The 13,955-nt window shown below is 26.6% G+C and overlaps 1 protein-coding gene across 3 annotated transcripts in view; it reads left to right on the plus strand.

Moving 5' to 3' along the window:
* Positions 1 to 5,771: 5,771 nt before the first annotated feature.
* Positions 5,772 to 13,955, plus strand: part of LOC100215092 (inositol-tetrakisphosphate 1-kinase) — a 47,087-nt gene continuing 38,903 nt past the window's right edge. Inside the window, exon 1 of one of the 3 annotated variants that reach the window (XM_065803215.1) lies at positions 5,772 to 5,828. The gene's annotated coding sequence lies outside the window, so the exon portion shown is untranslated. Of the gene's footprint in view, positions 5,829 to 6,161; positions 6,341 to 13,118; positions 13,418 to 13,955 lie in introns of those variants that run through there. The other 2 variants (XM_065803216.1, XM_065803214.1) reach the window with 2 other exon arrangements.

The raw sequence follows: 13,955 nt of genomic DNA on the forward strand, positions 1-13,955 counted from the left end.
TACATAATTGAATTTAAGCTTGCAGATACATTACAGAAGTCGTTTATATATATTAAAAAAAGGAGAGGGCCAAGAATTGAACCTCCACACAGAATACTCCACACAGATTATTTAATGTACCAGAATCCGGATTTATCACATACTGATTCGGTCAGTAAGGTAGCTTTTTATCCAAGATAAAGTTTTGTTTGTTACACCATAATAATTTATTTTTTCTGAGAGTATAGAGTGGTCTACTGTGTCAAATGCTTTTGACAGATCTATAAAAATTCCTTGAGTAAACTTATTTTTTTCAAAACTTTAGTTAGTTATTTGGTCAACTAATTCAATAATGGCATGCTCCGTTGAAATATTCTTTTGAAACCCAAACTGTTTAGTGTAAAAGAGATTGTTTTTTGTAAAATGGACATAAATTCTTTTATACATAACCCGTTCGAATATTTTGGAAAAAACAGATAATACGGATATAGGTCTATAATTTGAGATATCAGAACTATCATTGCCTTTAGATTGGGTACACTTTAGCTACTTTTAATGTATCAGGAAATACACCTTCATTTATTGAAGTTTTTATAAAATGAAACAGAGATTTGATGAAATGTTTTTTATTTAGATTTACTAAATTGCTGGTTATTCCATCAAAACTCGGCGATTTGTTTATTTTTAAAGATGAGAAAGCCTCCTCAATTTCTTTTAACGTTAATTCACTGTCACATAATAAATTATTATTGGCAGAAATTAAATAGGTTTTGAATGAATCAATGGGAATCAATGGGTACAATTTTGTAAGCTAAATTTAGACCAACTTTAGTAAAGTAATTGTTAAACTCTTGAGATTTGTGTTGGGCAGTGAATATTATTATCATTAATAGTAATATTGAGAGGAAGTAATGAACTACTTTTTATTACGACCCGATAGGTTATTAATTAGACTCCATGTTTTTTTTATATCAAATTTACATTCAGTAATTTTTTTACTGTAAAATTGTTTTTTTTTCATTTTTAAGTAAGTTTTGATAAAAATATTTATAGTTTTTATATTTGTTTTCGTTTTCAATATTTCTTTTTTTGAGGAAATTGTTGTAGAGTTTTTGTTTTTTTCTTGAACATTTTACTAGAGTTTTGTTTATCCAAGGGTTATTTAGTGTTTTTTGTTTTGTTTTTATTATTTCATAAGGAAACGTTTCATTGTATATATTTAAAAGTTATTGAAAAAGGCATTGTATGCTTCGTTAGTATTTTTACATAAATAGACTTCTTTCCATTTCTCTTCGTATAGTGTTTACGAGAAGTTATTGTTAATTAACGTTCATAGATTGCGTTTTTTTAAATTAATTGTTTTTGGACGAGTAGTCAAATTTATATCTAGGTTATTAATGTAGAGAGGAAATTGGTCACTTATGTCTGTTTTAAATATTCCTGTTTCAAATGACGTTTCTAAAAAGTGGTTTAAAAGGATGTTGTTAATCGCAGTTGCTGAACTTTTAGTTATCCTAGTTGGTTTATTAATAAGTGGGTATATATTATATTTAAAAAGCATATCAAAAAACAATTTTAGATTTAGATTTTTTTCATAAGTTAGTGAATTTAAATTTATATCCCCGATAATTACTACCATATTTCTTATAAAATCTTCCTAAGTTTGACGATACCACTCGGAGGACGGTATACGCATACAATGACAATGTTTTTAGCTTTTTAAGAATGATTTCTATTGTTAAACACTCATAATCATTTTTGGCTAGACATAATTGCTTTTTAATTTTATATGTAAGTTTTTCTGAAATGTAAAAACAAAGACCTCCGCCTTTTTTACCTCTTCCTCGTGTTTGACTAATTATGCGGTAATTTGGTAAGATAAAATATGAATTAGCTTCAATTAAAGTTTCTGAGTCATGCCAAGTTTCTAAAATAGCTATGACATCAAATATGTATTTTAAGATATTTAAAAATTCCTTAAGCTTATCAAAATTATGCTGCATGCTTCGTATAATTCAATTTCTATATTGATGTGCAATATAGAAATTGAATTAAAACCATTTTGTATTTTGAAATCATAAGGATCGATATATGGTGAGTTCAGTAAATTCATTTAATGAATAGAGTTTAATGAAAAATATTTAGATTCTCACCAGAAAAACTATTTACAAAATTATTATGAAAGGGATCAAACATCCGTTTTTCAAAACCTTTGTCGTTTAAAGCATCTAAAATAGTTTTAATAACTATTACAAATAAATAAATAAAAAAATTGAGGGCTAAGAAATATATAAAAAACCGTTTTAAACAGTGAAATATTCAAACATAAAATGACATTAAATTTCTTACTCAACTCCATGAATCGTTTTAACGTCTCCAGCATAATTGTTCTCTTTTGCTTTCCAATCACGAATGACCAAATTATCATAAGTGATGAAAGCAAATTTACCAGATTATCGGGCAACTTTCATTTCTTCTCTTAAAGTTTTACTTATTTTATTTGTTTCAGCACAAAAGTCCTAATTAATATATATAAATTTTTTTTTACCTTTTAACATAACAGATATTATCAAGATTTCAACTTTGTCTTTATAATCCAAAAATATTGTCCTAGGTTTGTTTTTATTCCTAAATCCAGTCCGGTGCGCTCATTCAATTTTTATATCCTTTAAACCTAAACACTCTTCGAATAATTTAACTTTCATTTCACTAACATTCCGGTTTTCATTTTTGTTTCCTTTATTCCATTTATACGTAAATTGTTCCTTCTGGACCTGTCTTCCATCTCTCTTAGCTTTTTTTTTATATCCATATATTCATTGTTGTCTTTATTGATTCCGTTGCAAAAATTTTTCTCTTTGTCATAAGAAACAAGATTGTTCTTTATTTTTTTATCGAGTTCTTCGTGAAAGTTCAAACTTTCTTTTATTCATTATTTCTTTTATCCGTTATCTCAGATTCAATTGATTTGATTTTTTGAATATTGTCAATTACATCTTTTCTCTATTCAGTCGCTGGTATGCATACCAGCGACTGGATAGAGTTGAAAAAGATGACATGTCATCTTTGTATTTGCACTTATTATGCTGGTAAAATTTATTTCCTGTTTTTTCATCATCGCCTCGATTTTTTTTTCAAATTTATCAAACATTTCCTTTATAAGCTTTTTTATTTCCATTAATGTTATTGCCATATTTAGTAAATCCTGTTGCTTTATTTATTAGATTTTGAAGTTATTTAAATTTTTTTTTTCTCACCACGCTGCAAAAACACGTCCGTTTATTACAAAAGCCACAGGTGATACTTTACTTTAGGTGGACGTTTTTGTCAGATACCCCTCTTTAGCAGGTCCGTAAAAAACGAGTCTTATGCAAGTTGAGTAATATTAAAAACAAAACCTGAAACCTAGAGCCAGGGCTACCCCACACCCCTTAAATGGGGGGGGGGGGCGCTAGCAAATTAGGAGTCTTTTTGCAAATTTAAGGAGCTTTTTTTAACAATTTCAAGATTTTGGGGCCCTCATAACACGTTTTTTGGCTTTTGTGTTGACAAACTAGGACCTTTAGTCAGAAAATTATATTATCTATTGATTAGCTAGCGAATTATGGACAACAATGATACGGTATGGTTTTTTTATTTTTATTTTTAAGTTTTAAGTTATTCAAAACTAACAAAACAACTAACTTTTGCGATTTTTTTACATACGTTGAACCAATGTTATTTTCCTAATTATTTTTAATCATGCCGTTATTAAAGTTTTCATTAATATAAATATGATAAAACTAATATTGGATCAACGTTGTATTTGCATCGGAAAAAATAGCCGACATTTGCGATGTATTTACATACGTTGGCCCAACATTAGTGTGAAAACTGCATTGAAATAAAGGACGCGTCAGGAGAATTTATAATCTTCGGGAGTTTAGCCCATCAAATTAACAATTTGTTAATGCTGGTATCAGAACAAACCTTAAAAGCTGTTTACGCAAACATTAATAAGTATATCAAAGGTGTCTCTGAGGATAACCCTTCTCATGGATTAAAACTGAGGCTTAAGACTATAACGTACAGCTTAATGATAATGTAAAAATTATGAATCGGATAGTGTTTGGTTAGTTGAAAAATTTGTGCATAAGTAAACTATAATAACTTATTTATGCCTTATTTTTTCTATTACTTTTTATATAATAGAGATATGAGTTTTATGTTTTTACTTATCAGTGGCGGATTCAGACTTTTTGAGGTCAAGGGCTATTTTAAATCAGGCGGTCTCTTTCCATGCCATTAATCAAAGATTTTATTTTCAAAGTTTTTTTAAAAAAAAATATTTTATTTTGAGTCAGTACCCCAAAGACCGCGGGGCCCAGGGCTATAGCCCAAGCCCCCCCCTTCCCTTTAATCAAGCACTTTTACTTATGTATAGTTTTATATTACTTATATTATGTATTCTTGAGGTAGTATAAACAAATGTAAACTAAATGTAAATCTATTAACAACATAAATCTATTAACAACAGATTAACTTTCTTATCTTAAAAAAAACTGAGTTCATATTAGTTATGACAATAAACATAGTAAGTTGTTCACCTATGTAAATAGTAAACTAAATAATTATAAAAGGAACTATCCTATATAGGACGAAAACAACAATTTCAGGTTAACTTCTACCAATAGAAACTGCTGACGTTTTTAATAAACACTTTAGAGTTTGTATATTTACGACAATAACAACTAATCGCGAAATATTAATTTTATTTATATCCATTTATTTAACCAAAAATTGAAAATTACAAATTTTTATAATTTTACAAAATTAGGTTAGGTGTCACTCATATAGTTAAAAACTAGTTATTGGAGTGACACCTAAATAAAATAAACAAACAAACAAAAAAATTCAACAGTAATATTAATAAATAAAAGCAAGTTAATAATAACAATACTTTTCTTAACGACTCCGGAAACATTGAAAACGTTAATTTTTTTGCTGAGACGGTTTATTCAGCTTTAATCGGTCTCAAACCCAATACTATCTTATGGTCTTGTCAAAATACGGAACATTCTTTTAAAAAATGTAGCTGTCGCATTTTGTATTCCGATTGCATTTATATTTGATGTCAGCTTTAAGTTATACAGTCTACTACAAAAAATGCTTCAAGCATAAAAGTGACGTCATTAGTCTACCACAAAAAATGCTTCAAGCTTTTGTTTCTACAATTTTTAAAAAGAAGCGACATCAGACACTAATAATTATAGATCAATCACTCGTATGCACTTGTTATCGTGGAATTGAAAGAATTATAAATTCGAATATTATTAAGTACTTAACTTACCATAACTAAACAGCCAATAATCAACATGGTTTCCACAATAATTTTTCTAGTTTTACAAATCTTTTAGAATATGTAAATGATTGGAGTATTGCACTAGACAAACATCTGACAACTAATGTTGCTTATATTGACTTTCAAATAATTTTTGATTTAATATCTCATCCTAAATTATTAGCCAAATCTTGCTCTGTTAACTTAAGAGGCAATTTATTAAATTAGATTGTCGCATTTCTTACAAATAAATGACAAGTTAGGGTTGGAAGTTCATTATTAAATTCAAAATTAACTCTCATCGTTAACAAAGTTTCTCAAGGTAGCTTGTAAGGTCCAATATTACTCTTACTATATATAAATAACTTAATCGCTACAGCTAACAATCTTGATTGGTCTTTAAAGCTTTTTACCGATGACATCAAGCTATATAATTCATTTTATAACACGGATTATAGCCACCATTTAGTTAATACTCTTGATAACATTGTACTTTGGTCAGAAACACGGGAACTACCTATTTCTTAAAGTAAGTGTTTTGTTCATAGGATTGCGCCTGCTTTATTGAGAAAATGTGTCATCTTTGACTATAACTTTGAAATAATACTTTAACTTGGTCTTCTAATCCCAAGGATAAAACTATAAAATACAAATTTTTAATGTAACCCCTAGTTTGTTCTCCATATCATGTTGAACTAATAAAGGTGTTGAAAACGTGCAAAAACGTTTCAGAAAAAAATCCTGCACTTAGGCAGTTTAACCTACAATAACTGAATTCAGTTGATTTGGAGTCGCTTGATATAAGGCGATTAAACATGGTTCATTCAAAATTTTGCATAAATTGTTCTTAATTGATAAATCTATGTTCTATTTTATTGAAAACAAAAACAACACGTAAGGACATAAATATAAAAAGCGCAAACAACGATGTCGACAAGATATTCGTAAATATAGTTTTTTCTTACGGAATTGTTAACATTTTGAATCAGTTGTCTTTCGATGTTGTTAATGCCGATAATATCAACATCTTTTAGACTACAAGTTAGTTCACTTATTTTGAAAAATTGTTTCAGCGTTGACTGCATATTTTATTTTTATATAAATTATTTATTCGATGTTGTACACTATTACACAATTTGTTTTGGGGCACTTTTTTCATGTGTCCAACAAAATGAATATATTTTTTGGACAAAATAACATTTTATTTTTGCTCAAAATTATTGCTAAAATTTTTTCTTCTTCAGGTTCTCCTGACTCGTATTTATTATATATGCTAAAGTATATTTTTTTATTTAGTATTTTTAAATAATTATAATTTATTACTTGAAATAAATAAAATAAAGTTTATTACTGTTAAAAATAAACAATTCTCAAGAAATGACTCCAATTTTATTATTGGTTAGGGTAATCCTACTATGCCCACGTTGTAATTCTGTGAAGAAAAAATTCTATGTAACTTCACCTTCAACCTAAACCCCAAATCTGGCAGCACTGTGGATAAACTAGCCAAACATTAAAATTATAGTTGCTTCTAAATTAATTTATTGCAGGTTTCCTTTAAGAATAATACATTTTTAACCCCTATGACTTTGTTGTTTTAACTCCTATAACTTTGTTGATTTAACTCCTATAACTTTGTTGTTTTAACTCCTATAACTTTGTTGTTTCAACTTCTAACTTTGTTGTTTTAATTCCTATAGCTTTGTTGTTTTAAATCCTATAACTTTGTTGTTTCAACTCCTATAACTTTGTTGTTTTAATTCCTATAACTTTTTTGTTTCAACTCCTATAACTTTGTTGTTTTAACTCCTATAACTTTGTTGTTTCAACTTCTAACTTTGTTGTTTTAATTCCTATAGCTTTGTTGTTTTAAATCCTATAACTTTGTTGTTTCAACTCCTATAACTTTGTTGTTTTAATTCCCTATAACTTTGTTGTTTCAACTGCTAAAGCTTTGTTGTTTTAATTCCTATAACTTTTTTGTTTCAACTCCTATAACTTTGTTGGTGTTACAGATAGCTAAAAAAGATTTTCTAGCAGATTAATTTTACAATTTAAAAATTTTAATAATAATGTTTTTATTTTTGTGAATATTTTATAATATTTAAAGTTCATAATATAAATACATTTTTAAAAATGTACTTTATTTTTAAAAATTTTAATAAAAAAAAAAAACAATTACAAATCCAGCATGTATTGCTTTAAGTAATGTAGTATGAAAGCATCTATATTGATTATATTTATCATGTATTTATCATATATTTATCATATATTTGGAGGTTTTAACGCTAAAGTGAAGTAATCTCTTTCCTATTAGATTACGTCCAAAATGCACTACTGCAAGCTAAAAAAAAATGCATGTCATTTGATTGAAATTCAAATGATTATATTTTAAAAAAGTAAAAACTGTCAAAAGTACAGCCACGTCAAAAGTACAGTCACGTCAAAAGTACAGCAACGTTTTGAGCAAAAAATATAAATAGTTGCGAAACTATGTCAGTGTTACTCAACATTATTCAATACCAGGAGGAAAGATTTCTTTTCTAAATATCTAATCAAAATCATGTTAATTGAAGCATTAAAAAAATGTTTTTTTTGCCAAGAATTGAAAGTAATACAATGACTGCTGTAAAAAAAGGACACGTTTGTTAGATTACCTTTGTTAAGTCTAGTAGTTACCATGTCAGCAAGGCGCTAATCATACAAATATTCAAAAGGTTCAGTATGTTTTGAATATATATTTATACGTGATAATGAAATATGATACAAAACAGATAAATTTTTCCAAGAAGCATTTGTAAGAACCGACATAGATGAGGACAAAGGTCAATTGAAGTTGTTATAGAAATTTTTAGTAATTTAGCTAAGTTTATCCACTTTACCAAACTGCACGAACCAAATACTATGCAGCTTCAGATTTTAAGGTGATCAAAATAATGCTAGAATTATCTACTCATAATAGAAAATAATATCAAAATGCTTACTAGCAAGTGGTTGCATTGTTAAAAACTTCAAAAAATTTATCAAGGTTAAAACCATGTACATTTATCATAACTTCTTAAAGACAAGCAGCTGCCATCAAAGTTTTGTGTCAAAAACATTGAAAAACAGAAATAAGATGTAGAAAAACTATTTCCAGGAAAAAAAAAAAAAAGAAAGAACATTGTGTGTTCTTTATTGTAAATAAAGATTTATTAGACCTTACAACAATTCCACAGTAGTTTTGTTGGCCTTTAATTATAGAATTTTTTTTTGTCTTACAGTAGCGGAATCAGCATAAGGCGATGGGGTAAGCTGTCCCACCGCATTTTTTAAGTCAGTCAAATAGCGCCCCCTATAATATAATTTTCTCATTGCTAAATTCTGCGTTTATTTTAAATGAAAATAGGAAACTACTAACTAGAAATTTAAAATTGTACCTCTCCACTTCGAAATCCGTGTCACCGGCCCTGAGTACTATGCAATTTAGTAGTTTTAGTTTTTTTAATTTAGATTAGTATTTTAACGAGAATAGCTTTTGTAATTGCCATCATTGAGTGATGGCAATTACAAAAGCTATTCTCGTTAAAAATACTAATCCTGGTATAACGTTTTACCAAGATAAGTATTTTTATCATAAGAATAGCTCTTAAAATCGTATAATAGTTTACATATCTAGATTATTACCCCATAATAGTTTAAATATCTAGCTTATTTTGCGAAATTGAACTGCTAAATATTTTTTGCTCACCAATTACTTCCTTGCCAGGAGCATAACCACAATAGTTTATTTTACACACGTGATAATTTTTATCTTATTTTAGTTTCAAGTTTAGCCTACATGCTTTGAATGTAGAGGAGAGTTCCCTTAATTAGAACACTTAAGACATAAGTATTTATTAACCAAAGATGGCTTAACTATAGATTAACATTTGAATAAAATAAACAAATAATCTTACTATACTTTTAACCTTAATTTGAGCTAATTGATTGCACTGTTATTGGAAATAAATTTATTTTTGCAAAGATATCATTTTGTTTCAATCAAGGCAACTGGTTCCCTAAATTGGAACACTTTAATTTCTTAATAAAAAACCTAGTAAAGTTAACAAAAATTGATTGAAAATAATTTTTACCATTACAGTGAAAATTTAAAAAGTTCATTTAAAACATATAATAGGATTAATATTAACCTGACAAATTGAGATTCTTCAAAAATTTTTTTTGAATAAAAATCACTAAATAAAGTATTATTTTTAAGATTTATGGTTGTTACTAAGTATTTTTAAATTGCGCCTGAACTATTTTTACAATCCTTTGATTTTATTACTGATTAAGTAAGGAAAACTTTATAGTTCTAGTCTATGAAACTTTGGAATACTATATTATATCACTGCAATATCACTGCAATATCATGTTTGCAGCAACCTATAAGATAAGTTTATATTGTTATTTGCATTTTAAACCACATCGAATTAAACACAAAAAACCGTATAACCAATGGCAATATAGTTTACCCAGCCCAATCATTATAGTGTGAACACAAAAATAGATCACCGAAATATAATGACCCAAAAAAGCTTTAAATCAATGGTTCACATTCAGTTTTTGAGGGATAACTTTCAAAATCTGTCAAAACATAGAAATTAAGACGTTTTACTAGAAAAATGCAAAAAATATATCCATAATTCATTTTTTTCAAAAATAAATGCATGTGTTCCAATTAAGGTGCTATTCCAATTAAGACAACTCTCATCCTAGTCTAAACACTATTATAAACAATTTTATTACAACTTATCGATTCGCAATCAAGAATTTTACCTAAGATCACTTTATTTTTGCTGTAACAACTCCATTTAAAGAAGAAAATCCATGACTTTGCAAGCTACCAGTAACTGCTACTGCAGTATCAACAAAATTGAAATAGATTGTCAAATACCTTTAATAGCTTCAATTGTTGTTTCTTTAGCTACAATCTTAGCACAACTTTTTATAAAGATTTAATTAATCTGTTGTTGTTTTTGACCTTTTAAAAAACAGTATACAATTATAAAAGATTTAAGACATTTATTTCAACATAACTGATTATTTGCATCAGATAAAACCTCAATGTTAACAATACGATAACCAGCAGTTTTAGTTTTATTTTGCTGTAGTTGTTCCATTTTCTAAAATTCTTCAATAATATTAATAACTTTAATAAAGTGTTAGAAGCAAATGGTTCACTTTTTAAAACTGATAACATGAGCTATTGAGAACGATGAATCATTTAGCAAATTTTTGGTCTCTTTACATTAAATCTTCTTTTTTTATTAATCTTTAGTAAATTCTTTTAGTCTCCATGATTAAATGATCCCATTATTTCAAAAGTTTATAACAAGTTTTTTATTTCAATTAACATTTAATATTTCCAGAACCTATTCAATAAAACTTTTATGTCAAAAATGGACAATTTTTTTTGATATTATTGAAATTTTGAGGGATCTTATACCTTTGTATATCTTAATGGAAATGATAAATTCTATATTAGAAATCCTTATTTAAATTCTTTTTCAGCAATCCTTCTTTAATTTCAACAAGTGTAAAATATAGCCCAACAGTTTAATTAGAAAAAAATTGCTTAGTTAAACAAGTTTCTCCTCTGAAGGAACTTTATAGCAACATTTTGCTATATGTAGGCAATTATCATCATAAATTATGATTGCTTTGCTAAGAGATTTGTTCTTTTCATTAAAACACACCATTCTCACAGTCGATATTATTCAAGTCATTACTCAAAATCCGTTCCAATGTTTATAAATGATAAATATGTAAATTTTGTTGATAAGAAAGTGTTCAAACAGAATGCAAACCAATCCAAGAAATTTGGTGCATTTCAAAAAGTTAAAAAAATACATATTAAAAAATAAATCACAACGTTGAAAATAAAGCTTTAACCTTTAAAAAAATTATTGATCTTGAAGTTGAGATTTAGTGGATTAGTCAGTCTCGACTTTTTGTATTATATTCGTAGACTGGGATCAACTAAACAAAAATAAATATATTACTTAATAACTACAAAGGCTGATTTTTAACCATTATATGAAGCAAATGTAACTATGGTTACTTCAGCATAAAACTTTTATTTTAATAGCAAAATAAGTTATTATAAAAAAATATGCATAAAAAAGTTTAGTTATATCTATTTATTATTTTACTCGCAACCTTCTTTCAGAAACCTTGTTTGTATTTGTAACAGTTTATACTTAATTACGACAACTTTGTAAAAAAAAAAAAATTGAAAATAGTTCAGTTTATTTGTCATCACACATTATAACAAATGATGATAATAACAAATGAATATAATCGCGATGCTCTTTAATAAGAACCTTAGGACTTCTTGGAGCACTAAAATAATTTAAAAAAAAATAAATAATAATAAGACAGATAATAAAGACTATAAAGACAAAACATGTTTTGTATACATCTTAAAAATATCTTAAATATCATTTATAGTAATATGTTTCTACAAATAAAATCTATATAAAAATATACACTGAGTACGTCACATAAAACGCTCATAGAAACAAATATAGGTTACATAAAAGCATCACACGATAAACATTCCTTTGTAAGGTCATGCTGAAGGAGAAAAAGCGTTCGAGTACACAAGCATTTGGATAAATATTGGTAAAGTTTTTATCGTCTTAAAAAATAAAAAAATCGTATAATAGTAATAATAAAAATTATGCGTGTGTGCAAGTGCGCGTGGGTCAACATTTGTCAACCATCCAAATTCCCACCATATAAAATTATGTCAATATTTGATTAATCCCTCCCGCCTTAATAAAATTAGAGTGAAAGAAAAACATCCGTTTTTTTCTTTTTTATGTAATTAATTTATTTAAAAAAACATTGTGACGTCAACTTTTTTTGATTTTTAGAATGACTTATTAATTAAAATATTCTTAAATATAAATCAAACTTTTAAATGTTCTTGATATGCAAAACTCGAGTTTATATTTTTCTTACATCAGTGAAAAAACACTTGTTTCATAAATTGTCTAAAAAATTAGTCAACGATGGTTTTTTATAAAAAGTTTTAAGAACATGATTTTAACTTATTATTTTACCTTGCTTGTTTTTTTTTTGTTTATGCTTATTTTGAAAAGAACGTATTGGTAAATTTATTATTAGAATTAAAACTAATCAGTTTCCAACATTCATCTTTTTTTAAAGTTTTACTTTTTTAAGTTTTATGCAACATATCTAAATACAATTAATGCAACAAGTTTTTTTAATTGAAAAAATTGAAAACAAAAGTTTTAAATTTTTTCAACAAAATGGCGCATAGATCCACATTTACAACCAAGTAATTGAGCACAAATAAATGCCAAAAATTAGCAGTGTTGCCTTAATAAACTATATATTTAATAAAGTTCTTTGGTGTGACCAATCGTTAATCATTATGCCAGAAAGGAACGATGCTAAGATTGACGAATTGTTCGGCTCAGATTGGGCTGAATGATTAAATTTAGAATCTTACATCTTTCGTTTTTTGTGGAAAAATAAACAAAAACATTTAATTAAAAAAATTGTTTTCGAATGAGATGGAAGGAGAGGGGGGGGGGGAGGGAAGGTGTTGTCCCAAAATTTTAATTTTTTTTTGGTTTTAATTTAAAGGCCCTTTTGTAAATTTATGGAGCTTTTTTTTATTTTTATTATTTTTTTTTAGTTTTGTCACAACCCCCCCCCCCCCTCCTTCCCACCGGAAAGTTCTAGAACCGTAACTGACCTTGATCCAATATATACTTTTTATCGCAACAATTTATTATTAAATACGTATATTTCACATAAATAAGGATTTCTTTTAGCCAAGTAAAAAATTGTATAGTTAATATAATTTTAAAAATAATGAATAAATCAAGGATTTTCTATCTTATGTTTTTTATTGAATATAAAAAAAAAGTAAATTGAAAAAATTGTTTATCTTGAATTGATAACATAGCACGTGTTACGGCGACTTACCTTGAAGAATATGCCGAAAATATCGCAACAATTTATAAATTAAAACGTATGTTTCAGTTACACACAAATGAGGATTTCTTTTAACAAGTAGAAAAGTGTATTGTGCAAATATACAGAGTTCAATTGATATTTGTAAGTTATTAAAATTTTAAAACTTAAAGATTAAAAATGAATATTAATGACACTGCATCTTTTAATAAAACGAAATTAAAAGTGCAACCATATTTGGTTTTACGTCAACGTTAACATAACGTTTTTAGTTCTTAACTACAAATTCTTAATGTAAATTCTTCTCTGAGCTTCTTCTATTTATATTTAGATAATAAAGATGACAAATGTGGTTAAATACACAGATTATTTTTATTATGTTGTAATACAAAAGTCGTGCATGTTTATAATGTCAAACTACTTATATATATACGTATATACATATATATATATATATATATATATATATATATATATATATATATATATATATATATATATATATATATATATATATATATATATATATGTATATATATATGTATGTATATATATATATACACACATATATAATATATATATATATAATATATATATATATAAAGTATATATATATAATATATACATATATATATATATATATATAATATATATATATATAAAGTATATATATATAATATAT

Source organism: Hydra vulgaris, chromosome 08 (genome assembly GCF_038396675.1).
Source record: "Hydra vulgaris chromosome 08, alternate assembly HydraT2T_AEP".
Classification (NCBI taxonomy): Eukaryota; Metazoa; Cnidaria; class Hydrozoa; order Anthoathecata; family Hydridae; genus Hydra; species Hydra vulgaris.